The 12,451-nt window shown below is 45.4% G+C and overlaps 2 pseudogenes; both read left to right on the top strand.

Moving 5' to 3' along the window:
• The first annotated feature begins 3,642 nt into the window (after positions 1–3,642).
• LOC6548214 lies at positions 3,643–5,210 on the top strand (annotated as a pseudogene).
• Positions 5,211–10,508: 5,298 nt separating this feature from the next.
• On the top strand, positions 10,509–11,277 carry LOC113564473 (annotated as a pseudogene).
• The last annotated feature ends 1,174 nt before the right edge of the window (positions 11,278–12,451 follow it).

Here is a 12,451-nt window from a genome sequence, read left to right as displayed (position 1 = left end):
AATGCCCCCAGGGCAAAAACACCGAACCCCACCGAAGCGCAGACTGGGACAGAAACAGCAACAGCAACAGCAGCAGCAACAGCAGCAACAGCAGCAGCAGCAGCAGAAACAGAACAAGAGAGAGCGAGCGAGAGTTGCGATTTGAACTGCCTGATGCCTGGCTGATGTCGCTCCATCCCATTCCGTCCGGCCCTCCGGGGGAAGCAGTACCCCGCGCGCCCCGCATCTGCTCCTGCTCCTCCGTGGCCGCAGGACATTCGCTTGTAATTATAATATTTCATCCCAAAAGTAGCTCCCAGGCATCAGTCAGTTTCGGTTTGCGGTAAGTGGGGAAGCTGTGCTGCAGGAGCAGCGGGGCAGCGGGAAGGGGGGCAATGCGGGCTGGCTGAGGGGGCGGGCGGGCGTGGCGGCAGCAGCAGCAGCAGCGGGTTTTGGCAACAATGCAGCAGCAGCCAACAATGATGAATTTTTGAACTCAACGTGTAAAAGGTACAGTGATATCTGCCAGCTGAGGGAAGGCAAAATCTTTCTCTTAAAATCTCTTTAAGGAACTGGAGTCCTTCCAGTTCTTACCTAACTAAAAACAGCCTCTAACTAATAAAAGCACTACATATTTAAGTATGCTTATGCTTAATGTATACATATAATAAGTACAGTGCCCACTGTGAACCCCAAGCGCACCCTTGCTGCAAGGCTACTGTGATTGTGACCTCCAACAGTGCCCGATGCCGATCCCAATCCGATTCCCAATCCCAGGTCATCGCAGCCATCGCAACTCATCGCATTACCCAGGGCAGTTGAAGGGCCAAAGGATTTGGCATTTCTTTTCGCATTACTTCCCACATTGTTGGCTTATTAAATAGCTGAGCTGAGCGCAAAATTAGCCGCCAATGGTGGAACGCCAATCGGCCAAACTGGGCCCAAACCGAGCCAGTGCCGCGGGGTGAAAGCGCTTAAAAACGCTGACACATGAAATGCAAAATGCAATTCCGTATTGAGTGCAGTCGAGGCGCTTGACAGCCTCGGCTTCGGCTGGAGCTCATGCTCGGGCTCAGGATCATTTCGGAATCCTGATTTGTGGTCAAGCGGCGCGGCTTGGCCGGCACCACAATGTGGCAGCATTGTGATAAATTGAGCCGAATGGCATGGCCCGCCAGGCAGCAATCATATTGAACGCTAAAATAATGCCCCCATAACGGCGACACCCATGGGTAATGGTGTTCTGGACTACGTTCGACTCGTTGCATATTACCGCATCGTTTGCGGCGACATTTAATTAAAATTTCTTTCAGCTGATAGGATGGCCGGGCAGCCAAAAGTTTTGGGCAGCCCCGCTGACCCCCCAGCCCTCTTGTGGCCATAATGCCGCCTGCTTTGGCCGCGTTTATCGGCTGCAATTTAGTGGCTTGAAGATAACTCTTTCGCCCGCACCCACCGAGTGCACTTAATAGCCAAATATGCATACCAATTGGCCGGGACCGGACCGGACCGGACAGGATGGCAGCCGTCGGAGGAGTTCTGTCCCACACAATGCCCATAAAACGACGCTTAATGACTCTTAACTCTGCAACGGAGCCGGGCATTGTTATTACGTACTATGATTATGGTGACTACGAGCCGCCGTTTATCTGGCATTCGGTTCTGCCATTTGGAGGAGCATTGTCTCCGAGTGTGCACAATATTGGGGCATATAACACATACGCCGCTTGGGCGCAGCATAGCAGCATTTTAATTTCCCGTGCGACAGGAAGTGCATTCAAAAATTGAACGGAACTCATGCCGCACTGCTGATGACGTTTCCTGTCTGCCATTTCGCTCATCCGTATGAATGTAAACCAAGTAGAACGAATTATACTGGTTTTGAGTAATACATACAATAAATGTAATGTAATAACGATACTAGTAGCAGAACAAAAGTTTTCATTGGCTAATGGGGTTTGGTTTTAAAAACGTGAATTTTAATACTGCAGGTGTGCATTAAATTGCCAGTTCATATTAATGCTGATATTCGCCAGTCAAAGGATGTGCATTTCATAAACGAGACTTTTTCTCTGATCAAATTAGTCACTTCACTGGGCAGGCAGCGCAGACGAGGCATATGTCAAAAGTCGATGCAGTTTAAATACAATTTAATTAACATTCGAATGAATAAGCGCAACAAACGAGGCTTTTCCAAAACCCATCCCACACCCACTCCAACCCACCGTAAACCCCCTTTGAATAGCTCTGCGCAAATGCATTCGCTTGGAAATGCGTGCAACTGACAGTTGCATGCAACAAAATCAAAATCAAAGTGCGTATCTAGGCATCTAAATAATCTGCCGCCCCGCCCCACTCAAAGTCCGCCCCTTTCAATTGAATGAATTGCAATTCGATTTCGGATTCCGGGTTTCGGGACTCGGGCTTCTGACTGGCGAATTCTTTATTTTGCACCCACGTACATCATTTTTGCGAACATCAAACGCAATTAAAGCCAGCCAGCGCATAGCAGTCAACTCTTCAAGTCAAAGCCGGAGTCGAGTCGTCGTCTGGCGTCCTGTCAGCTGCTTTGACTGTCCGCCGGAGCCCGCCGGCCAAGTTCTTGCCTCAAATAGCCGCCGGCGGTGGCAAGGAACCGCCAACAATTCCAAAGCAGCAGAAGACAAATACGGCGAAAAGCGAAAGAAGCAGCAACAACTGCATTTTAGTTGCGCCACACCAAATGGCCGCCAGTTAGGTTTACACTGCCACAAAGAGTCTATTGCTAAAATGATGCTGAAAATATATAACTAACTGAACAACCGAAAATCGCACACACTCATTGCCTTTATGTTTTCTCTTTAAAAAGTATTTAGGCATAAGCTTCCAGAAATAAGCTAGTTAGCTTAGCTCTGCTTTGTGATAAGAATTAGTGCAATTAATTGTATAATATTTAAAGTAATTATATACGGAAATATATATGAAATATGAGCCGTGTTTGACAGGAATGATTATTCTGCAAAAGGTAGCCAACACACAAGAACACACTTGACTCCAAATTCCACATTCTGAAGTGCTTAATGTGTTTAAAAACGTTAAAACAATAAATTTGTCACTCTACTTATCAATTTCGAGCAGTGCCTATCTGTTTATGTACAGCGACTTATGTACTAAGTGCGGAACCAAGTTGAAGGAGCTGCGGATGGGAACCGCTTTTGCTGCACGATGACTGTACGAAAAAGCGTCGCTGCGTGAAAAACTGTCCTGCGGCGGGCAGCGACGCTGGCCGAGGCAGCGAGGTCCTTGCGCTTCGCTGTGTTAATGTTGCCGCAGGACTTAGACGCTTTGATGAGCGGCCAGGGCCGGGGGTGCGAGCTGTGCGGGTGGAGGGGTGGAGGGGTGGAGGGGTGCAGGGGGCGGGACGGAAACGGAAACAGCCGGAGATGGAAGCTGAAGGAGCGCTCCGAGCGATCGCCAGGATGGGACGTGGAGAACCGCCGCAGGACATGCGCCTGCGCAACTAACGACGCACGCAGCTGCAACTGCAACTAGTTGCAACTATTCGCTTTAATTGCATATTAATGCGAAAATGTGTGAAATGTGCCCCCCGGGAATCGACAGCACAGCAGCCCTTGACACTCAAATCGAATACATAGAAACGGCAACACATTTTTGGCTCACTCACTGCCCATACAAACTGTGGGCCTGTTCAGAGGCATTTTTTATTTTCATGTCATTACAGTTTTTACAACATCATTGGTTGATGAAAATGCAACGCTTACACGTTATTCCCAGAAAGCAGTAAGTGATTTCCCATGAATATAAAATGTTTTCCACTTATGGTATGAAACTCGCAGCAAAGATTATGACAAATGCTTAGTCGAGCTGTACAAGCCCAAGAAATTCGTGGCCGAATCGTAAGTAGTAGCCAATGTTTGAGGTATATCCTAGGCTTTCTTTACTACTTACTGACTATTAGACTGACTTCGGTTTACTCAAGTCACACAACAGTTGCACCCAATGGACTTATTCGCACCGATTCCGTCAGAGGCATCGAGGATCGCCACTTGACAGCTTCCCCTGAATTGCCCAGCCTCCTGGAGCGCACTTCCCAGTCGCAGAACAGGAACCTCTATGACCTATCCCTCCGACTCATGGATCAGGAGGATGCCGGCACCTCGGAGAGGTGGTCGGATGAAAGCAGGACTCAACGTGTGGACTCAGGCCGGGATACAGTGAATCGGAATGGTCAGGGTGATGAAAGGGCCTTCAATCTAAAGGAGCGTTTTAAAAGTTAGGGAACGTCTGAAGGTGAAGGACGCCGGATACTACAGAAAAAGGATGCTCTCTATTTCTAACATGAAGGGCACTAACAAGAAGGTACTTGCTCATTAACTACCAGTTTTTCTTAATATGTGATCAAATTCTCGCAGAATCAAAAAAAAAATAGAGAATATGATGAAAATGTGGTCGGACCCCTGAATTCAAAACCATATCGTAAGGTAGGATAAACACTGAACAACAATTTTGGTTTTTCCATCAATTTTTTACCCCATTAGCTAAGACGCTGGATTCCCGAAAGCTATGAATCCCTTTGTGCCCAACCAGTAATCCTGCCTTCAAAAACTCCTGAGGTCCCAACAAACCAGACAGCGCTCAACATACAGGAAGTCAAAGTCACACCGCAGCCAGTGGAGTCCGATACAGATGTGGAATCCTTTAGATACTCCGACAACCCAATGAAAACCTTCAGAGCAATCGTTGGAAGAGCAGCTCAGAATACTGGAGCCCAGAATCAGGAAACTCTTGAAAATATAAGTTTAGGAAAATTACTAAGGGTCAGGGCTTCGCAGCAGTTTCATCATTTGCTGAACCTGATTGGTAAGAATACTCATGGTAAATCGAATAGATTCACAACTATCGTTCTTCCACAGATGATCACTACAATTATAGCTTGCTCTTGCTGCTGGCCACCTTGGCTTACTTGGTCTATATCCTGTGGTACGATATTAGTGACAATTTGAACGAGGAAGGCCGGTATCTGGGCAAAATGAAAACCTCTGGACTGCCGATGAAGTGTTTCTACTATTTGATGCGTCTGCTCAGAGCACCCATTTTTTGATGGGCCAGAGAATGTGAAGATTTAAACCAAACATTTTCCATTTTCATAGCAACAGCGCACTCTATTATTCAGTTCTATTTCAATGGCGAAATATTTATTGTAAAATATTTATAAATGGATATTTTGGCTGTTTTTTTCGCTCCCCAACAAAGTGTTGAATGGGACTCGCGCTCCAACGCCTCTTGCACGCTGCCACGCCCCTCATTTCCCACCTGAATCGCCTGGTGCCAGGCTAACAAATGAAAAACAAATATTAAACTGTGTTGTTTTGCCAAAATAGTACCAAAAGCCCACACGCACAAACACACACACACAAGAGCGCTCACAGAGTCCGCGGAAATTGTAAAGTGTTAAAAATAATAAATTATTTCTGTTATTCTAAGTGGTATTAGAAAATGCTCATGCATAAATTTAAATTGCCAGCGCGTGTTGCATAAACATTCCGTCGCCGGCAAATTGAAATTCCATTGTCCACAAAGGAATGGCAAAGTGGAAAAACAGTAGATAGCCATTCTTTATCCACCTGTCGCCCCATCCCCGACATTCGATAAATGTCATAGCCCAAGGCCGACTAATCCGTGGCATTAAGCCCCGAGGGCCGGAGTCTCCAACTTTGGCCGGCATGGCACAATTTGTGTAATTTGAAAATATTTTTGTGAGCGGCTAAGACGCTCGTAAATCACAGATACTTCTTGGCAGCGAACATCGAACCTGTTCGAGGCACCCAAATCAGGGCAGTTGAAAGTGGTAGTTGCAACAACCATTTACAACGTAAACACAACACAACAATGCGGACTATCTGTATCTGCGCAGCGTAAGGGGCGAAGTGTATCTTGCGGATGCGAATGGCCGGCGGGCGATTTCCTATTCTCAGCCATCCTCTTTCACTATCTGGATATGGAATCTGCCCACTTGCCTGACAGCAACGAAATCCAACTCACTTCTGGGCAAAATAAAACAAAAAGGGTGACTTATCCCAACTTTAATTAAAAGATTCTAAAATTGTATTCATCAAATATATAAAAAGTTGTTTGCCTTAGTGGCATATTTACTATTTACTTTAAGAATTGAATATTCACAAATTTCTCATCAGGCTGAACTCATTTTTATAACTATGCGAACTAAATAAGAAACAAAATGAAGTGAAAACTCAAATAGGGGAAAGTTTAAAATGCAAAGAGATAGTGCTTTTGTCAGAAGTGGAGGCTGGGAATTTTTATTTCTTAACCGCAGAGATAAGGCTATCTCCCTGAATAATGTGAAATTTTTTTCTGTTGAAATATTATTATTAAGATTATTAAGATTTAATGACGTCTATTTGAAAATTTTCTTAGGCTTTTAACGGGCAACCAATTAATTATTATTTTATTGGATGTATTAATAAGATACAATCATTTCCGTCTATTTTTCAAACCGTACTCCATTAGCGGGCTTATTAATATAGTTGGTCCCTCCCAGGGCGCAAATAAGCCAACTTTGCTCGAAGGCTCCCACCAAAATAGATGCCAATTGAACTGAGGGCGATATTCTCACATATAGTGAATGTGGGAACTCTTTTCCTTACCTTGAAACACTCACAGAAACGGATACAGATACAGATACAGACCGAAACCTATCTGCTTTGAAGCAACAATGCGGCAAATGTCCCTGGGGCAATATATCTGGCTCAGTGCGACTACGACGCTCATTTGTTTCTCAGTCGTGGACAAGATAATCGCCAATGTCCGCCGCTTAGAGGAGCGGTAGAAGGGCCCCAGACGGGGGCGAACTGCTGCGGGGGGCTACATCTCGTTTTCGACCGTTTGCCCATCGCTGGGGGAAATGTATCTCAATAATTTTCACACGAACTTCAGCCGAAATGAAGCTGTTGCAGCCGGGCTTAGAGCTCTTCATCAGCGCCATTCCGGACGCATCAGTCAGTCAACAAGCTGTGGCTCTGGCTGTGGCACTGGCAGTGGCAGTGGCAACAGCTGTACGACACAGACGCATGCAACCGGCTTACACTCGCCGCACCACACACCACACCCCCATCCCCATCCCCACTTGCTCCTCCAGACAGAGACAGACGGTAACTGAAACTGTCACAACGTCAGCGCGAACACCTTTGGCGCTGGTTCGACTTCATTTGGCTATCAGGATCTTCGTACCCCTTCACTCCCACTCGCTGTCGCCATGGCTGCAAATGCTTCGGATACAGGTGAGCACGCAAAGAAATAGATGGGCCAATTCGAAATGGTAGATACATTTGCATTTATACCATACAGCGACTTACATACGTGCCCCATTGCAATATCTTCGCCTCATCAAACGAAGCATGTATTTAAGCTGGTGTAAGGATTTTCTTTCAGTGCACTGTGAGGCTGCTACAGATACAGGCAAGCCAAAGCTGTTGCCTGGGCCGAAACAGAGGAGAGCAGAGCTCTGGGGCCTGTTTCGCTTGTAATTATAATATTCCAGCCAACCCAGAACTTTGCCCACGGCCGCAAACAGGAAGATGAAGCGGCGTCATACGGAACTTTCGTTGTTGTTGCCGCTGTGGCACATGCAACACGACAACAGCAACAACAATGAAGACGGCAACGGCGACTCCGACAACGCCCGCAGACTTTGCGGATGACCTCGAGCGCCACAAATGCTGATTACGAGGCCGTCCCACTAGCAGCTACATCCACATCCACATCCACAGCCACAGCATTCAGACCCCCATCAGCAATGCCAAATAAAAAGGAGCACGGATGCCCAGCGCATCCTTAACGAAGCCCAAATACCCTGGCCCTCAAGCAACATCACACATTTTAAGAGGTAGCAACAGACACAGCGATAGCTTCTCCCATTATGAATAGGTTTTTTGACCTTTTCATGTGTTGCTAAGATGTAAGTATAATTATCTATTAAATATAGGTGGAAAATATTTGGTAAGTTTGTGCTTATCATTAGCAAAAAGCAGTTGTACAAATTTAATAATTTCCCATTTGGGCGACAGTGTGATTGATTTAGGGCAAAAGCCCAGCAGGAAGAGCCCGAAAAAACGGCAGGAGTAGGTCGGCGACCTTTTCTCCTTTTAGCCAGCCTGATTTGGGAGTATGTTGAGTTTTGGCTGCTGGGTGGTTGGTGGGTGGTGGGTGGTTGGGGCAGCCGCGTGTATTTGGCATTGGCTCTGGGGCTCACGGTGTGCATGTCCAGGACACCGCTGCTCAGTTGATGGAGCTGCCCCATTTACATAGCTTGAGGTATTTCCATTGATTTCATTCTGCTTTTCATATTATTGTATTTGCAATTTTGATTGCACTTGCCGTCGGGGAGGCGGTGCAGTGGCGGGGCAAATGCAAAAATCCGCACACAGGCAGTTTAAACGCAGATTGACTGGCAACGGAGTGATGACTTGATTATTTTCCATTTAATATGGACAAACGCACACAAGCGCAGTGGGATTGACCTCAAGGCTCTGGGCATTTTTCTTATTATGAGAAATAATATTTTAGTCAAATATTTGAGTTAAATACGATAACTTGGCATTAAGTAAATAAACATAAATAAGACAAAAGACAAGAAAACAACAAATGTCAGATCAAATGTTTGCCCAGAGGCCAGCTTTTGATTTTTATACCCACTGCACTCCATTATCAATTGCAACGACATTGATATATGATGACTGTCGGAGCAACAACAACTAAAAATAAGAAAAACAGTTCGCAATTTATGTGGACAGCGTAGAGAATAAAAGTCGTAAAATCACTGCACAAAACGCACTCAATTGCACTTACAGATACAGATACTGTATCTGCATCAGCATCGCCTCAGCCTCAGCATTAGCATCTGCATCTGCATATGGTTTCTGTCAAATCCAGCAATCGAGTGCAGACTTAAGGCATTCATTAGGATGTCTTATTACTCGACTCTTGTTCGTCCATTAATTTAACTGGCCTGCAGGAATGGAAAAAACGCTGTTGGCCCTCTGCGAAATTGCCATTTAACTTGCGTCCGTCTCACTGGCACTTGGCCGAATCATATCTTCACTCATCCTCAACAAAAACCGAGATTGAAAACCGTCATTAGGCACAGTTGAAGCAGAACAAATGTGTCATGTTCCATTTGGGAAAATATCTCTCAAGTTCCTTGATTTTGATTGCAGATTGTCCATGGCCAAAACAAGAGCCCAACGAACAATGCCAGAAACAATTGCCCAGAAATTCAGCAGACAGCCTGAATATTGAAAATGAAAAATAAATACGTTCGGGGTTCTAAGAGAAATCGCAACCGTTTAAGCAGGGGCGTTCTCGAAAAAAGGGATAATATATACATGTATCTTATTCGACAGGATACATACCTGTATATCGATCTGTATTCCATTCTGTGCATCATTTAAAAGAGTGAAAATGCAAAAAAGAACCCTTAAAATATACAAACGTTACGGCTGTGACCTATTCCCATATGCAACCACTAATTGCAACTCCAGCAGCAATTAAAAGAAATATGCAATTTTCTCGAATTTCCAGCAACATTGCCAAAACTTCTTTCCCAGCTTGTTTGGTTTCGAATATACACACACCACAGTGGGTGTGCGTGTGTGGGCTCATTTCAATATGGACAATACACTCATATAGGGCTCCATATACGCCCACAAGAGCACACACCAATACCAATAAATCAGAATGCAAGAACTGACCAAATACAAGAAACGAAAAATGCATAACGAAAGCATAAATTGCCAACAATAAATAACCGAAAAAATTGTAAATAAAGTTGCAGCACAAATATTTCATAAGGCAACGAAGAACCGAACCAACGAGCGGCCATATCCCAGCTTAGGGCTAAAGAGCAGATGCCAAAAAGCGAGGAACGGTAAGACACCAGAGCCCCCAAACACTCAAACATCCAAGCATCCCAGCAGCCATGTATCCAAGCATCCCAGCATCCCAGCATCCCAGCATCCAAGTATCCAGGCACTTGGGCAGCAGGCAGCAGGCAGCAGACAGCAGACACCAAATGCCAAACACCAGGCGAGGCCAAAAGTATTTACGGCCAAGTTAGCACACGAGCAGAAGTGGCAACGTGACACGAACTTAAGCTCCTTCAAATCGGTCTGATTTAATTTCCAATTAACGCTTTACCCGTTCGCGACATCAGCTATACAGCCAACTTAAGTGCAGTACTACATTCTACAAGGCTAAATACTATTAAGTAAAGAAAATAGTTTTCAGTACGTTTGTAGCCATTGGGAATGACAGTACAGTACTTCAAATACTTTTCACTTATTTCGCACACTTCTCACACTAATGAATATGATATGTGGCACCTCAAGTCTCAATCAGATTAAATTTTCATATAGAGTTCTCAGAATATAGATGAATAGATGGTCGCTTATATGTACATAAGTATACCCATTAAAGCCTCGAGTATTGGCAATTTACTTAGTTGTTATTATAACATGAAGATCTTCATAGCTGAAGTAGCGCTACTAGCGAGCTTAGTCCTTGGGATTGGGAAAGGAGAGAATCCAAGCATCCGTCGAGAATTCGGCGGATAGTTGGAAGTGAAGATACGGACAGGTTCGCCAATCATGGTGGTCGGTGGAAAAAATTACTTCTGTGGCGGTTCGCTGATCAGCCGCCGTATGTAGCCCCATAGACAATTTTCCCTTCAGTTTAGATACAACTCTCAGTGCTTTTGCAGTTTTTGTGCTACTGAGGATTGCAAGTCCAGTTGCCGAGTGATTCACATCGATCAGCGGCTTATTCATAGTCAATTCAGCATGGAAGGCGAAAGCGCATATGATATTGCTCGGCTTCGGTTGGCAAAGAAGGCTTTGATCCCAGGTAACGACATGGTAAGAGCTCCAGTGACCACCAGAACCAAAACCCTCTTTTTATAGACTATGTCAGGCCAATTTCCATTGATCGTCAAGTGGGACGCAGTGCTCAATCCGTTACTGCCACCGGCTGGGGCAGCACCTTTTTCAAGGATACAAGCAGCATTCTACAGCAAGGACATTTGTGCTGGGGATTCTGGAGGCCCGTTGAGCGTAAAGTTGAATTTGTATGGCGGGGGACATTGGAGTGAAAAATCTCGGGCCTTTCTGCTCGGCATCGTTAGCTATGGAACTTCATCTTGGTCTCGACGTTTACACAAATGTCGAGCACTTTACGGATTGGATTGTAAGGACTATAAACGGAAACAATAAGCTTTTATCACAATGAATAACAACTTACCAAGACGTGATACCAACTAATTTTGGTAGATTGGAAATACGCAAAAATGTCGTGTAAAGTACTTGTTTGTGTTAAGTGCTTGCACTTGAGCTCATCAGCTTATAAGGATTATAGTCGCTTCCCAAGCCACTCACGATCGCATTCCTGGCGCCCACACGCTCCCACACGCCCAGGAGGCCAACTGCATTTGGGCAGCAGCTCGTGGTCCTACCAATAAAGACGGGGCGTGGCGCGCGGGAGGCGGTGGAACAGTGGAGCGGCTCTCGTATCGAAAAGCCAAAAAGTAAAAATGGCCCCCAGCGAATGTTGCAAGCAGCAACAGAGATAAGCAGCCGACTGCGGCAACTTAACATTTCGGGTGGGGGCGAGGATACGGGGGTGCCGGAGGACACGGGGGATACGGGGTATACGGGGGAGATGGGCAAACAAATTTCATACTTGGCCCAATGTTTAAACTCTTCAATTGGCTGAAAGCGTTTTTCTCTGTGTGCGCTATCTAAATGTGGCACGATTATTGTTATTATTGCTGTTGTTTCACAGCGCTCGCAGGCGTCCACGGCCAGTTAGTTGGCCTAGCTATTTATTTGCATATGCATTTCGCCATCCAAATCTAGAATTTATTAGCAATCGCAATGCAACAGCAGGGCCAATCTCCAGCAGCCACACAACAGGTAAGTGAACTGCCAAGACCCTGCAGTCATCTATTCGCTTCTTATTACTCACAAATGGCACACGTTGCGAAGGCATCAGGACTTTTGTCAACGCGAATGCAATTGCAGTGCGGCAAAATGTTGCAAAATAAACGAAAATAAGGGAACAAGTGAAGTAATACGAGCCGGCAGGCCATGCGACTAACAGATACCCAGCAAAAGAAGCAGTAAATATCCTTGACTGTTGTAACTTGAATAGGTGCATGTGGTAGTCAGATTCAAAACTATCTATTAGATTAAACATATTGGCTTCTTAAATGTTAATATTATTATTAACGGAAAATATGGTGTATATAGTGGTCAAGCCAGTACTGCGATACAAAGAATCTGTATGCTGAACCAGCATACCCCTGACCCCGGGCCAAAGTGATGGGTATGCAGGGAAACAGAGAGACTTGGCGGTCATATAAGAACACCAAGAGGAGCAACAACAAAGGCGAGTACCGCTGGCG

Source organism: Drosophila erecta, unplaced genomic scaffold (genome assembly GCF_003286155.1).
Source record: "Drosophila erecta strain 14021-0224.00,06,07 unplaced genomic scaffold, DereRS2 tig00000095-arrow-arrow-pilon, whole genome shotgun sequence".
NCBI classification, from domain to species: Eukaryota; Metazoa; Arthropoda; class Insecta; order Diptera; family Drosophilidae; genus Drosophila; species Drosophila erecta.
Note: the sequence above shows the minus strand (reverse complement) of the source record. Positions and strands in the feature narration are given on the sequence as shown.